The sequence below is a fragment of the Marmota marmota genome, unplaced genomic scaffold (genome assembly GCF_001458135.2).
Source record: "Marmota marmota marmota unplaced genomic scaffold, marMar, whole genome shotgun sequence".
Classification (NCBI taxonomy): Eukaryota; Metazoa; Chordata; class Mammalia; order Rodentia; family Sciuridae; genus Marmota; species Marmota marmota.
Genome location: NW_025999880.1, coordinates 5,921,239 through 5,933,204, shown reverse-complemented (window position 1 = coordinate 5,933,204; position 11,966 = coordinate 5,921,239). Strand labels below are relative to the sequence as shown.

Sequence of the window (11,966 nt, the reverse complement as noted above, 5' to 3'; positions counted from 1 at the left end):
CTTTTTACATGATTTTTGATACATATTTGTATTTCCCATTCAGACTATTCCTCTGAGCTACAGCCTTGCATATCCAACTTAACTGCAATTTGCACTTGAATGTCATAAAAACAGCACAAACTAAATAAGTCCAAAATGAAACAAATGTTTCTCTGCTCCCATCTTCTCCCTTCTCAGTTCATATAGTAACTGGAGCCAGAGGAATCGTCACTCATTGTTCCCCTCTCCTTAACTGCCGGAGCGCGCTCACCTCCTGAGCGTCCCACCCAAGGTCGCCCAGCCCCACTCGCGTTTACTTTTCAAAGGTCGTGTGTACCCAGTTTGAGCCCGGAGAGGCGGCGGCGGGGCGGACTGTGGGCAGGACCAGGTGCTCAGAAGGGCAAGGAGGTCCTCCAAATCCCGCAGGGAGCCGTTCTCCCGTTGCGGGGGGGATAGGAGTTAAATTGTTCACTTCCGGAGCGTAACCCAACTTCTCGGCCTCTTTGGCTTGATGGCGGTGGCAAACCCCAGCAGGTAGCCCAACCCCTGGAGTTTAGCATTGTGAACCAGTGAAGAGGGCTCGGCGCACCGAGCTGGGAGGATGGGCTGGGCGACTGCTGTGCCCGGAACCGTGTTTGGAGCGGAGGGACGCTTAGAACCGAGTGAGGATCCAGAGGACAAGGGCTTGGATGTCTCGAAGAGAGTTAGCATTTGCAACCCCCTTAAGCGGTCCGGAGAGGTGGAAGCCGTCCAGCCCAGTAGGCTCGCTGACTTCACTCCTCTGGGACGCCAATAGTCACGTGCTCCCCCCTAACTCAGGTTCGCGATCTGCAAGGTCCACACATGCACTGAGGTATGGGTTAAAATGTGCTTAGACCATGGGGCTGGACACCTCAGGGATGGGATTTCTAAGTGTTCAACTATTTTGTGCCGTAGGTTATAGTTCTTAACCATTTCCCTTGCTAGGAAGTAGGGAGGTATGAGTGGAAGAGTGCGGTGATGGTGTACTGTACAGACGGGACCCTGGACCCATGGGAAGCCCTGAGCATTGAGGGACTTGCCCCTCCTCTCCCGAGGAGATGCAGCAGGGTGGCAGGCGCCTTCCTGCCCCTGGGCTATGGTTAACACAAACCCGGTGGACTTCGCTCCAGGTGTGAGTGGAAGCCTCTCAAGCTGGGTAGGGTAAGGTGTGTGTGCAGGGCAATTAGTGAGGTTAAACTGCCTGTATTTCCCCTACTGAAGTGCAGGCTACTCGAAATTTAAATTATCTTTTGCAATGAAATCTGGGCCGCTGGACCTGGTGCAGCCACCTCTGTTAGATGGTTTGCTTCCTATCTCCCCTCCACCTTCTCCATGTCTCAATTGCTGATTAGGAACACTGTTCACGAAAAGCTATTAGTTCTGGTAACTAATAACCTTACATGTTCATGTAACCGCTAAGTCCTTCCCAAATTAGTACCCCCTGTTAACCCTTTATGTGGAAAGCAAAGCTTGAACTCTTAGCACTCAGCCACTCTGTTCTTAAAGGTATAGAGCATCTTTGAAATGAAAAAGGCATCATGATGTGATCATTTGATTCCTCTGTTCTTGACATTCAAGAGTTCACCTGCTGATTATTGAAGATTCTTTTGAGCACTGGGAACAAGTGAAGTTATTTTTGGGGAGATTTTTTACTTGTGTTGAATCTTGTTTCACTTCTAGTTTTGTGTCATGGATAATAATTTGTGTGTAGCCTTGTGAAAAATGAACATACATTAGAGGTCTGTATTCTTCAGGTATGCGAATCACTAAAGCCTTGGTGGTTTCTGGCTTAAATAGGCTCCATTATCATTCGTGTTCTGTGCAGAAAACTGAACCAAGGCGGATAACTGATGCAAGCCTTTGAGTGAGACAGGTCTAGTGGATTTGTGTGTTGGTGGAGTCCCCTGCAGGGGTGTCTCTCTTGTCTCCCAGCTGTTTCTTGGAAATGCATTTACATTCACTTGGCCAGTGCAGGGTGACAGTGGAGGTTAAGTATCTCTTTCAAGTAGCCTGCTCAGGTGCTGAAGTTGATATATCTCCAGTGTAAGGTTGCTGAGCATCAATATTTTAGGGCAGTTTGTCCTGCTGCCTGGTAACCCAGATTATTCTTGGGCTTTGGACCTAGATTGGTCATAGCCATAGTTTGTGAGGGAAGGTAGTTCTAACCTTCACAGTGTTCCTTTCCCATTCTAAAGAGAGATGGATTTCATATTTGTGAGACTTTGGACTGTGCCTGGTACCTGATAGGTGCTTAAACATTGTTCTCTCATTCCTAGGAATCCGAGACTGAGTTAAATTTCACTTGAATCACTTGGTTTGAATTTTATTAAAATCACCCCTTTCCTCCTAGCCTCTGACCTAGAAATTTGGTTAAAGTGCTGAGGGAGACAAATTGGTTTCCCCAGTTTGCTGGCTAGCCTCCTAGTTCAACATGTCATGATTGGGTGGGCATTTTAGGGCTTTGAAGAGTGGCAGCCAGAGTGCCTGGAGAGCTGGTTCCCCGCTACTTCTTCCTGGTGTGTTTAGGATGACTGACCTCTCTGCCGCTTGGTCTCTTCCCGTTGTGGGGAAGCCAGACAGTTGTGTCAGCTGAGAGTTAATGCCTTTGGTTTGTTATTCTGAGGAAATTTCCTGTACTAAGGGGGAGGTGCTGAGTTCTCTGGGCCTCTTGGTCCACTGAAATCATATACTCTTTGGAATTGTTCATCTCCATAGTGGGGCACCTATTAATCCTAAACCTTGCTTCCTAGGGCAAGCTCTGTTTCTCCTCTCTCCCTTCTTGGTGTATCTACTTCACCCAGGTTTCACTTGCACATTTAACATCAAGTACCCATGTGCATTTGTAGCACTCCACTGAGTGAACCTGATACCTAATTTTAAACTTGGGCAGTGGAAAGTACTGTCACTGAACATGTTTGGAGCAGGACAGAGTCTGGCTGGAGAAGTAGCTCTTGGGGATGTGGAAACTGAGATTTAGGGGCTGCCTCTTCTTTCACCTTCCTTTTAATCCTCATACCTCTGAGCATCACTGAAACCGGAGGCCATTCTAGATTGTTTCAGTGAGGGGTAGAGAAACAAGTGTGGGTTTGAACCAGGTCCTCTGGAGGGCTTTTGTGAAAAGAACCAAAGAATATTCTTAATTCCTTGTTTTTTTTTTTTTTCCCTAATGTTTCTGCTGCTTTCTAAGCAGATTTTTGTAGTAAAGTTATGCACATCATCATCAGCAGTTTGAGGACTGGCTTTCCAGTAATAAGTAGCTTTCAAAGTGTCCTTTTCCTTAACTTTCTTTTTCTCTTCCTAAATGCTAGCAGAGTTATTCTGTCCAGGTCTTTGCAATCTGGACATGTCTGCAGCTTGGTTTGTGAAGTTTACAGGTGTAGGTAGTAAACATTCTGTTCCCCGTCCTGTAATACTGGCTGGTCATGTTCATCTAGCCATGTGTCACTAAGGCCCATTTGTACTTGGGAACAAAGCAGGGCACCCAGGTGAGTTCTGGAAGTTAAGGTATGCAGAGCTTGGAGCCAGTGAGGCTTATCTTACCTCTGAGCTTAGTGGCAAGAACCTTGGGCTTAGTGTAGTTCTGAGTGCTGAACCCTGGCTGTGAGTCTAGGCAGGCCTCTCAGCCCTCTGGGGTGTCAGTGTCCTCACCTGGTAAAGGAGGATTGGTGAACATTAATGGTATTTAGGTTATGCCCTTAGGAACCTTGGAGTTGAATAGGGTGCCTGAGGGCTGCTGTCCTGGACAGCTCGGGTCAAGAACATTTTCAACATCATGGTTCTTTCTGACAGCACTGGTCTAGTATGTTCTTTTTAAAAACAATTTTAAAAGCTTAATTGCTAGCCAGGCATGGTAGTGCACACTATAATCCCAGCAACTGGGAAGATTGAGGCAGGAGAATTGCAAGTTCCTGGCCAGTCTTGAACCTTGTCTCAAAAAGTAAATGACTGGACATGTAAGTTAGCAGTAGAGTATTCTGGATTTAGTTGTCAGTACTTCAAAATTAAAACAGCAAAACAAATTGCTTCAACTTATAAATCTCTAAATCATCATGTGTTTGGGTTTAGGCTTCCATAGTCCATAAACCCATCAACTTTATTTCTATCCATGATAAGCAACTTCTGGTACTAAGTACTTAGGAGAGGAGTGATCATTTATGAAACAGTTTGAGAGAGGAGCTTAGTAAGGGGCTAGGGACATGCACATGAAGCAGAAGGGACAGGTCCTTAGAGCTCTGTGTTGCTTCAAGAGCCTGTTTATTATCATAAAGGTCCTTTGTTCTTAATTCCCTGGTCTCTGAAAGGCAGATGTCATCAGATCTGCTAGTTAACCTGATGACTTCCTATAGGACCCTAGTATAGGCCCTCAGCTAAACCAGGTTGGATTTTTATTCTGTTCCCTTCAGTTCATCTAAATGTTATGGAATGTTTTTCTGTATTTACAGAAGACATTGGAGAGAGTGGGCCATTGAAGAGAGTGCTGATCCTGAAGCATGGAGGGGGGGCGGTTGGGGGAGTTAGGGGGGGCCTTTTTTCAGGTGCCCTCCTGATCCAGCCTTGGGTGTGCTTTGTTTGAACCTTGCTAGACTGGCCTTTGACATATAGCGTGAGATCTTTTTTTTTTTTTTTTCCTGGAGCCAGATGCAACAGATGCATAACAGACACCTGTGGCACTTTAGGAAGGTTATTTTTATTAATTTTGATTCAAGGTTGCTTTGGCTATTCTTGAACTCCTAGGCTCAAGCAATCCTGCCTCCACCTCCTGAGTATCTGGGACTACAGTTGTGTGCCACCATAACTGGCTAGGATGGAATCTTTTTCTTTCTTTTTTGAACAGTGCTGTTTTTATATTCTCAACTCTATGAGGTTAGGCATCTCAAGTTTGTAAATGAGGAGTGAGTCCCTGAGGAGGGCAAGCTGATCCCAGGATACAGGGAGGGCTGGACTGGTTATTTTTTGTTTCGTTTGTTTTGGCCCAGGCTGGCCTCTAACTTATGATTCTCCTGCCTCAGCCTCCCCAGTAGGTGGTGTGCACCACTCTGCAGGCCTAGGCTAGCTTTTGACCTATGTCAAGATAGTCTCTCCTTCCCCACGCTATCTGCCCTCTCTCCCTCTTTCCCCTCTCCTTTTACCCCATGCTCAAAGGCTGTTTCTTATTTACTGCTCCATTATCACTCACCCAGAAAGTAAAAATGGGTTTTTAAAGGATTGAAATAATTTATCTCACAAACTGAGTTTGAGTTGTTTAAGCCTCACGGCAGAAAATCCAAGGCAGTTTCTCAGACCTTAAGGCACAGCTACCTAGTCTGAGGCTTTTTTATTATAGACATTACTTGCCCATTTCAAAAGTGTATGGCAAGGGGCTGGGGATGTGGCTCAAGCGGTAGCACGCTCGCCTGGCATGCATGCGGCCCGGATTCGATCCTCAGCACCACATACAAAGATGTGTCCGCTGAAAACTTAAAAAATATTAAAATAAAATTCTCTCTCTTTCTCTCTCTCTCTTTAAAAAAAAAAGTGCATGGCAAAATAAGACTTTGGAAAGATAAGAATTAAAGATCATGAACTTTGGTTTCCTGTAAAATGGGATAAGAACTCCTCCAAGACTGAGCGGGTTGAAAAGACATTTTGAAGACACTCATTCTTTAGCTAATAATAACACGCCTGTCAGACCTCACATGGAGGTCATGAGACCATCCCCTGGCCCTCAACAGGCTGTCACCCAGGAGTATCCCAGTCCTGGTTGGAGGAGGCAGCAAGTTCTGTCCCAGCCCCCCACCCCTTCTCTCTGCCCTTGACCTGGGTGTGCCTTTGTGAGTACCAGGGACAGCAACCCTTGTGAAGGCGGCTCCATCTTCTGTGATTCTTCTTTGCCCCTCTGACAAAATAGTGACTTCCACTTCTTGAGCTTCCTTGGAGAGAACAGCACTTGTATATGTGCCTGGAGCTGTCTGTAGGAGGAAAGGCAGGGCTGAGGATAATCTCGCTGCTTTGTCCTTTGACTTTGGTGTGGCCCACTCGGCCAAGCATGTGCTGGTGCTATTTTTAGCAGGTGGCATCCTTTAGGAGAGCCAAGTGCTTGTGGTTGCAGTGTCCAAGACAGGTCCTGCTGCTGCGGCTGCCTAATCAGGAGAGGGAGAGAATAAGCCACCCTAGAAGCTGCCATGGCCTTTGTGGATGCAGGTTGGCTGCTTAAGAGGCCTCTGGGGCTGCCTTTTCTATTCTGGGTCTGTGGCAGAGGCCCAGTGCTTCCTCCTGGGCCAGGCAGGCATGTGACTGAGGCCATCCAGTGAGCTGGGGAACTAGGGGTCAGGACCTCTGTCCTGGGGAGCGAGGACCCCTTTTTGCTCCAGTTGCTGGTTTTTCAGGAAACCTGGTAACCCTGTTTCATCTGAAGTGTTCAACCTAAGGGCCAGCGACTAAGTGGACAAAACACTCTTAAAACTGTGGCTTGGTTGGCAGTCTGATTACTGGTGTCTCCTGGCTTAAACTAACATACATAGGAGAAGGCAAAACCGTGGCTCCCAGTAGGAACTCTTTGCTGGGAAACTACTAAGGCTGAAGAGGGATGAAAAACTGTTTAACAAGTTTGTTCCCCATGCTATTCTCCACCCTTCTTCTCTGTCTCTTTCCCCTCCCTCCCTCTCTCCCCCCTCTCCCTTTCTCCCTCTACATATTTGTGTGTGTGTGTGTGTGTGTGTGTGTGTCCGTGTGTCCTCCCCTTCCCTCCTTCTGCCAATTCTAGCCCATCTATCTGTTTCTGATTAAGAAAGCTTAGTGCCATATAAGGCCCTCAGTTGCCTATGGTTTATGTTGGCTGGAGAGCAAGGTTGTTTTTGTAAAGTCTGATTCAAAGAAGTGGCAAGAGCTCATGCTGTGCTGTGTGTGTGTTCACCCGCCCCTGGGGGTTAGGGCACCTTACTGGAACCGACTGATTTGATGAGTGGGGGCTGAGGGTAGGGTTTCAGTGGTTCCCTAAGCTAATGTGCAGTATGGCTGCAGGACTTCCCAGTCACACATTTTCTGAGAACTCCAAGTAAAAAGTGAGCCTCTGTTTTTCACACAGAATACCTGTCATGGTCCCAGCCAAGGGCATCTTGTTTCTGGAATAGATTTCCTTTTTTTTTTTTTTTTTTTTTTTGTGGTGCTTGGGATCATACATGCTAGGCAATTGTCTACCACTGAGCTACATCCCTCTCTCTGGGATAAATTCTGAAAGCAACTTGTATTTATGAATTAAGAATGAAAGCCCTTTGGGTCCGGGAGTTCCCCCTCAGGAGGAAGTCTGTGACCCCAGTTCCTCTGGGTGCTTGTGAGCTCGTATCTTCAGCACTGCTTCTGCAGGGGGTGCCAGGAACCTGTTCTCTGGCAGCAGCAGAGCTCAGACCCCATCTTGCCGTCTCCAGTCAGCTACGCTTGTTCCTGCCTTAGGACTTTGGCACATGTTCACCCTGCCTGGAACTTTCTGCCCCTCCCTCCCTCTCTCCTTTCCCCAGGTGCTGGCATGGCTCCTCACTATTCTAGCTCTAGTGCCACTGCTTCCAAGAGATATTCCCTTGATTCCCTCTGCATTCTCCCCTGACATTCTTCCCTCCTAAACACCCTCCCTTTCTCATCTAAACCAGGGTGCACAGAAAAGGACTGAGAGGACATTTCTCAACCTTGCCGTTACCCTGCTACACACAGGACTGTGTACTTAATTTACTACATTACATGTCCAAGGGGTGCCTTAGCACCCCATTCTTTCTCACCAGCTGCCAGAGGCTGCAGGTGTATTACATACATTAGGTTCTGAATCTCTCTGTAGTATCTTTCCTGAAATTTGAGTCCCTACCCCTCCCTCCAACCTTTCTTTATGTCACTCATAGAACCCTTACAATGGGTATTAAAATCTTTCTTAAGTGACCAATCCCAGGGAGGAACCTGCCACCTGGTGCTGACTAGCCTTCAGTGGGGTGGGGAGACTGTTGCCTTAGTTCTGAAAAGGTCCATCAGTAGGCATATTCTCTTTTGGATTATTATTGTTATGTCTGTGGGCAATTTGAGGGTATCTAAAGTAAAATTGGCATCAGTTATCATGGAAAAAGAAAACATCATAAGTTTGTATATATAAATGAGTTGACACTAGAGTGTACTATTGTGGTTAACAAGAATCCATTGCTACTTGTTTATAGCTTTAGAGTGCATTTTCAATCGCAGTGTTGCTTGTAGAAAGATACAACTTTTTGACTATGGAAAGGATACTCCTTTGCTAGGGATGTAGCTCAGTGGTGGAGTGCTTGCCTAGCCCTGTTCAAGTCCTAGCACTGCAGCAGCAGCAGCAACAACAAAAGAAATTAGGCCTACCTCCTGTGCTCTTCCAGTGATAGCTGCTTTCAGTTCTTTGGGCTACTTACCTCTGTTTCTAAATAGTATACTTTAAAAAAAATTGATTTTTCTAATGTGAGAAGTAAGAACTTAGCTGATTCCTACACTTTTTTTCTTTCCTTTTTCTCTCAGTATAGAGGTAGCACAATCATTGGTCAAGTTACTATTCTGGGTATATATTATAATATAAACATCGCTTATGACTGTGTAGTTCATTGCCAATTTTGTTTTCTTGTCCCTCCTTCCTCCTCTTCTAGTTAATTCCCTTACTTTTGCTTACTCTTTATCTCTCCAGTCAGTTCCTTGACTCTCCTCTGAGCCCCTGACAATGCCGTGGAACCTGTGCCACTAGTGGAAAGCTGTTCTCATTGTGTTAACACCCCAGTTCTGCTGAACAGTTCTATGTTGCTCTTGGGAAGTATCCTTTTCCCCTGGCTCTGATTCCCCTTCTTCCTGGGAATTTCCTCTTCCTTTCTTTTGTGTTCCTTCTTGGATCTGATGCAACCTCCCCTCTTGGTTTACTTCCTTGTCTTGGTGGAGTGCATTCTTCAGAGTATGCACAGAGGTTTGTGACCAGTAACAAGCCAGCTAATGCATGCAGAAGGACAGGTACCTCTGAAGGCATGCACGAGAGTGTGAGTGGCTGAACACAGGAGGTCAGTGGAAAGTAGGCAAAGACAACTGGGCTGGTAGTTCCCTTCTACTAGGTCAGCAGAAGAGCTCACTTTACTTTGAGGCCTGGATTTGGGAACCAGGTAGTTAAAATGGGTATTGAATGAAAGTCTGCTTATGGAATGGGGCAATCCAAGCCCTTGGGTGCCCATAATGCTACATAATGCTACATAGGCTACTGTCTTCTCATCCCCCACCCCAGGACCGTAGAACATCCTAGTCTAGATAAATAGTTTGTTGGTTCCCCTGTGCTGACAGCACACTCAGCTGTCTCTTGGACCAAACTTTGAGTTGGTCTATGGTAGAAGGTGGCATAACCAGGTGGAGAAGAGGTGATTGTTTTTGCTCCCAAGAGACTGTAAAAGATTGAAAATGCCTTAAGGTCAGCGCCTCGTCTTACTCATTTCTGTGTCATGTGCTTGGTACCCTTTAGGTGCCAATAAATATTTGTTGAATAGAAATTGCCCTCTTAAGCCTTTATTTGACTTCTGGGTTGGTATTGTAGTCTGCTGCTTGGAAATCATGGTCTTATCTCTGACCACTGGAGGTAGTGGCGTGAAGGGGCCTTTGTACCATCTTTTCTGATTTCCCCTGAAGGCACATGCCATCTTCATTGGCTTTCTCTTGCTGTCAGATCCCTGCTTGTACTTTTGGTTCCAGCCCTCTGTGGTTATGGGCTGGAACTTGTGTACCCAAGAGGACATTCCTGTGTCTATTTTGTCACCAGCCTCAGAGGCCTGATAGAATTCACTTGTAAAGTCAGATGGTTGCTAAGAGCCTGAAATGAGGGGCAGGGTGAACAGGACATGGTCTTCAGAGTTTTCTAAAACCACACCCGTATCACCAATGAAGCAATTGGGAAGACCTTGGCAGGAGGTGCTGATGCTCTTTCCCCTGTCACTCAAGAGGAAGAGGCGTGATCAGCAGAGACAGGCGATGGCTGTCCATCCTTGTGTGGCTTTTCTTATTACCAAGTTTTCCAGACCAGAAGTTAGTTTAATTTCTAACTGGACTGGAGGAAGAAGAGTCCATGTCCAGAAAGGATTTGGAGCTTCTAGCTTTTCTTACCTGGTACTCGCCTTTGGTATCAGACTCTGGTTTTCCATTTTGGCTAGAGAAGGCTTCGCTGAGCAGGTTCTCCCACCCAGATGTTGGTTAAGCCTCAGGCCTCCTGCACAGAGGGCTGGCAGCATGTTCCATGACATCCTGACAGCTGGTCCACCTGGGAGGACTGGAGCTGCCCCCAGTGTATCTGGATGGCTACACCAGCTTGTCTGTGCTCTGCGGGGTCATCACAGTGGAGGGTGTGGGGACGTCCTGGGCAGGCCCTCACAGCCCCACTGTGAGCTAACATGGAACCTTGAGAGTGCCCTCATGAGTCACAGCTCACTCAGGCCCCGAGGATGAAAGGATTGACACCGGGGCTGGGCCAAGACCAGCACACCTGAGGCATGGCTCCAGCGCTCTGATTCTTGGGCCCAGCCATGCTGCCGCAGGAGAGTGACCCTGGCTCACCCCTCCCACCCTCAGTGGTAGGACTGCACACTGCCAGCAAGGTAGGTGATGGCCTTGCAGCCTTTGTCCAGTCCAGCAGCACCCACTAGAACCTGCTGTGCAGTCGGTAGCCACCAACTGCGTGTGGCTTTTAAAATTAACTTTGAATAAAATTAGAAATTCAGTTCTTCAGTCACACTTGTCACATTTCAAGTGCTCAGTAAACTTCCTGTGGCTATCAGTATTGCATAGCAGTTGTTGCAGGGGGGATTGCCCGGACCGTTGCCTCTGGTGACCTGCTCCACTTTTTTTTTTTTTAAATAAATATTTTTTTGAGAGAGAGAGAGAGAACTTTTTTTTTTTAATATTTATTTTTTAGTTTTCGGTGGACACAACATCTTTGTTTGTACGTGGTGCTGAGGATCGAACCCGGACCACACGCATGCCAGGCGAGCGCGCTACCGCTTGAGCCACATCCCCAGCCCCCGACCTGCTCCACTTTGACCATGTTGCAACTATGCAGATCCTATGGTTCCCGTTGCCTTGACCAGAAAGGTCAGACTCCTTAAGTCTGGCCCTTTACCAGCTCTTTAGTTTCCGCTCCTAGGACTTGTTCTGGCCCAGCTCTGGGACTGGCTGCCCTCTCAAGGTATCTCCCTTCCCCCTCATTGAGGCCTGGGAAAATCCTAGCCTTTGAAAGCACCTCCTTGGGTTCTCTTGGTTTACTTCTTGCTGCCCAAGGTGTGGGATGCCAGTGTGAGACAGTGTCTGTGAGAGAGATCGAGTCTTCCATCTGGAATGGGGCTTCTGTGTGGCAGCTTACACATACTCAGGTATGTGAGTAAGGTGAACACCCGTGACCTGATGAGAACACTTAGGATATAGCAAGAGGTACTCTTGTGGACAGGGGAAAGATCTCTGAGCGTGTGAGTTTCCTCTGCTTGGCTCACAGCCTGCTGGTTCTCTGAATGCTGGAGCAGAGCACTGGGCTTTCAGTTATGATTCCCTGCAGGGAAAGACCCCCTTCCAGGGGACCTGCCTTCAGCAAGAGTGTGCTGTGCCGGGCGTTCTGTTGGAGGGATATCTTGGGTAGGCGCCTTCCTGGTGGGGTTAACACCCTGGAATAGCCATTGGCAAAATGGACATTGGGATGGTGACAGAAATGTTCAAATTCCGGTTGAGAGGATGTGTAAGTGTTCATTCAGAACACAAGTGGATGTGGGTCCATTGACCAGGTCCAAACCCAGAATAAACTTGGGCTTTTGGCTCCTACACTGTTATGTTTGACTTTCCTGTCAGTTATGTGCAACTCTTTTTTTCACAGTAACTGTAGCCAAATTGGCTTAGTCACTGGGACCCACACTTTTTTTGTCCCATTCCCAGGGATTTGTTTTCTTGTTTAGCCAGAAGGATCTAGACTGTGGTTACTGGGTTGG

At 47.1% G+C, this 11,966-nt stretch overlaps 1 protein-coding gene across 2 annotated transcripts in view; it reads left to right on the top strand.

Annotated features, from left to right (window-relative positions):
• Akap1 (A-kinase anchoring protein 1) overlaps positions 1-11,966 on the top strand; it is a 30,660-nt gene that overhangs the window by 174 nt on the left and 18,520 nt on the right. Inside the window, exon 1 of one of the 2 annotated variants that reach the window (XM_015495435.2) lies at positions 392-832. The exons of the other annotated variant lie outside the window; for it this stretch is intronic. The gene's annotated coding sequence lies outside the window, so the exon portion shown is untranslated. Of the gene's footprint in view, positions 1-391; positions 833-11,966 lie in introns of those variants that run through there. 2 annotated transcript variants of the gene reach the window in all.